This window comes from Vigna angularis, chromosome 4 (genome assembly GCF_016808095.1).
Source record: "Vigna angularis cultivar LongXiaoDou No.4 chromosome 4, ASM1680809v1, whole genome shotgun sequence".
Classification (NCBI taxonomy): Eukaryota; Viridiplantae; Streptophyta; class Magnoliopsida; order Fabales; family Fabaceae; genus Vigna; species Vigna angularis.
Genome location: NC_068973.1, coordinates 15,786,660 through 15,790,251, shown reverse-complemented (window position 1 = coordinate 15,790,251; position 3,592 = coordinate 15,786,660).

Genomic DNA, 3,592 nt, shown 5'->3' with positions numbered 1-3,592 from the left:
AATTATCGAAGGAATAGGCCGTCGATAATTATCAAAGATCGATATCCGTTGGTAATGTTTACCAACAACAAAATTATTGAAAAATTAATGCCTGTCGATAATCTATCAAAATAATGTATTATTTATTAATATTGGTAGTTTCCGATGGATAACGTCCCTCAGTAAAACATGTTGTTTTAGTGATCCAAATAATCATTTCCCATATATAACAATATGTTGAGAAATAGTATGTAAGTTTCCTTTTTATCTGAAATACATCAACCGTCCAAATAAGAAATTTTACACATTGAGTAGTTCTTTTTTTCTTTTTTATTTTGAATATATTTAGATAGAAGAAAAAAAAATATGGAGTGTAGGGGAGGAGTAAAGTAGGACGGAATAGGATAACATATAATAGAGTGAAACTTTCTTTCCTTTGTTTATCCTGTGATAGGATGATATTTTATTGTTCATAAAAGGCTTAATACCAATTTTTGTCAACTTTATTCGAAATGGTCCTAATTTTTTTTTACGTTCAATGTAGTTCTAAAGATCGTAATTTGTGTTCAATTTAGTCCTTTTTGCAAACGTCGTTCAAATAGTTAACGACAAGATGTCCAACTTTGCAATCAGTTAATGACATGTCATTTAACTGCTAGAGTGGACAATTTAAGGCGTAGTAAGGTGGATGTGGCCAATGAGGCCTTCCCACGTGTCAGCCCCTTACCCATCCAAAATTAGGGTTTTAGATTGGGGAAAGGGATATCATGCGCCTCTTCTCTCTTCTCCCTTGCGGTGCAAATTAGGGATGGATTTGCAGGTATGTGAAGAAGCTTGGCGATGCTGTGGTTGGCGAGATGGTGGAGAGGTTGATGACGGTGATCCTTGTGGTTGCACATGGTGTCGCGACATGGTTGCGATTGAACGGAGAAGACGAAAATGTTTTGATGAGCGATGATTGGAGGCGCGATATTGACGCTTCTCGCGTGGTCGTAATTTTGTGTACAGGTTTTGAATTAGTTTTGCGAAGGAGATTACGACTCTGCAATTTTAGGGTTCGCATGGTGGTGGCAGCACTAAGTTCTTGCGGTGTTGATGGCGGCAGTGACTTGAGACATTGGTGGCAAGGTAGACACTGTTTGTGCTGCGAAAAAGAATTGGCTTATCGCTGTTGTTGTTGGGTCGCGTTTCTGGGTTCCTCTTTGCAGGTGCGTGTTGATGGTGGTGAGGTAGTGTCGCGGCTGCGCTCCGCAATGAAGGAAGAGTGGTGGGGTATTTGGGCTTCACAGCGGCGGGTCGGGTGGGGTTTGATGGTGGTGAGGTATTAACTGATTGCAAAGCTAGACATCTTGCCGTTAACTATTTAAACGACGTTTGCAAAAAGGATTAAATTGAACACAAATTACGATCTTTAGGACTACATTGAATGTAAAAAAAAATTTAGGACCATTTCGAATAAAGCTGACAAAAATTGGGACCAACCGTGACATTAAGCCTTCATAAAATAATTATTAAAGTAGTAAATGAAAAAACACAAATAATTAGTTTTATTCTAATATTATTGTAATTTTCTTTTAAAACATTACTATCAGTTTTAATTTTGTTAATATCTTTCCATAGCTTATAATGTTCTTTGCTGTGTTCTTCTTACATGATTACTCAAAAAATGTGTATGTTTTAAATGCTAAAAATTCTTTAATATAGTTTTTCTAAATTTGTGCAGGCTAATTTGTGGAAGCTCTCTTACATATTTGTAAACCTGTATAATTTCTCTAATTTCTTTTTATCTTATACAAAAGTTAATTTTAATTAATGGAAAAATTTATCTCATTTTTTCTTTTTCTAAAATTCTTACAGAAAAATTCATCCAAACACAAAATTAAAAAAATTGTTTGCAAAACTAACATAGGTTTACATAAAATAAACTGTTAGCAAAGGGACTAAAATATGTTTTTGTTAGAAATATGTTGATTGAATTTAAGAATATTGAACTTCTAAAGATTTTCATAAATAAATAAATTATTTTCTTTCAGTCAAGATAACATTTATAAAAATCATATTTCAACTGTAAGAGATCTCAATATCAATGTTCTTTAAAGGGATAAGAAAAGGTAAAAAATAATATCAAGATTTATAATAAATCATTTTACTGAAAGCTAGGTTCAATTGTCTAATCACTTATGTAAAATACACTCAAGTTTAACAAAAACTCTCAAATAAAATACAACCCACATGACAAAATAAAATCTTTAACACTGCAAGATTTTCTATCTGTACTTACGAAACATTTATTTTTAACAATATCCTTAACAATCCTAATCGAAATCAAGCCTACAACCCTTATGAAACCCTATGATAGACAACACCTTGACCACTTTCTTCAAAAATAAATATATTATAGAAATTAGAGAAAGACACAAAATCACCTAAACATAAATCAAGTCTAAATATTGTAAATAAAGTGTTTGAACAATTTAAAAAATATTTCAATCGAATTCATAAATCTTTGAATGAAATAGATTGCTTATATATTTGTTGGTCTTACTGGATTAAAACAAAAGTATGTGTCAAGTCACATCATATAATATGATAAACTTACTTTTAATAGGTTAATATCATCAAGAAAAGAATATATTTAAAATTATTAAGATTAAAACAATTACTTTATACACAATTCTTGATTAAACTATTTTGGCTTAATAACATTGATGGTCCTAATTTTTGTTAATTTTATTTGAAATGGTTTTAATTTTTTTAAACTACTGTCGAGCTGTACAATAAATGACATGCAATTTAATGGCTAATGTGGACACTTTAAGGCATAGTGATGTGGATTTTTGTGTTTTGAAAGTAATTTTCTGATATTAGGGTTTTTATTGAATTGATGGCAACCCCTGCCTCGGGTCCGAACAGGATCATCGTATCGTCGCCTTTCGATGACTGTATTAGAAAGTGAGTTTATGCCTAACTCATCCCCACAAAACCGGCTTGTAAGGTGAGGTTTGCACCTCACTTATATATTATCATTTGGCCTTATCTCTAGTCGATGTGGGACTTCCAACACACCCCCTTCACGCCGAGGTATAGACATCTCGTGCGTGATAGTAGAAATTGGGTGGTCCGATAGCGGCCCGATTGTGGGTGGAAGAGAAGAATAGAATGCCCACTTAGAACTCGCTAGGATAGGCTCTAACCATGGCTCTGATACCATAGTAGTAGTGGGTTTTAAACCTAACTCAACCCCACAAAACCGGCTTGTAAGGTGAGGTTTGCACCTCACTTATATATTATCATTTGTGGGGTTGAGTTAGGCTTAAACTCACTTTCTAATAGACTGCTACTCTTCGTTGTCGGCATTCACTCCTCATCTCCTTTTGTTTCTCTACTTTTTTTATTTCATCACAGGCCATAGAACGATGATAGAAAGGCGTTGATGTATGTCTTTGAACTTCGTCGAAACCGCTACATCTGTCACCAAAATTAGTTTGAACTTTTAATTAGGATTTTAATTGTTGCAGTAAGGGATAGAGTTTTGTTGAAGATGATGGTGATGGGTGGATATGGGTTGTTGGTGCAGACAAAGAATGGAAGGATAGGAAGAGGGGTGAACCTA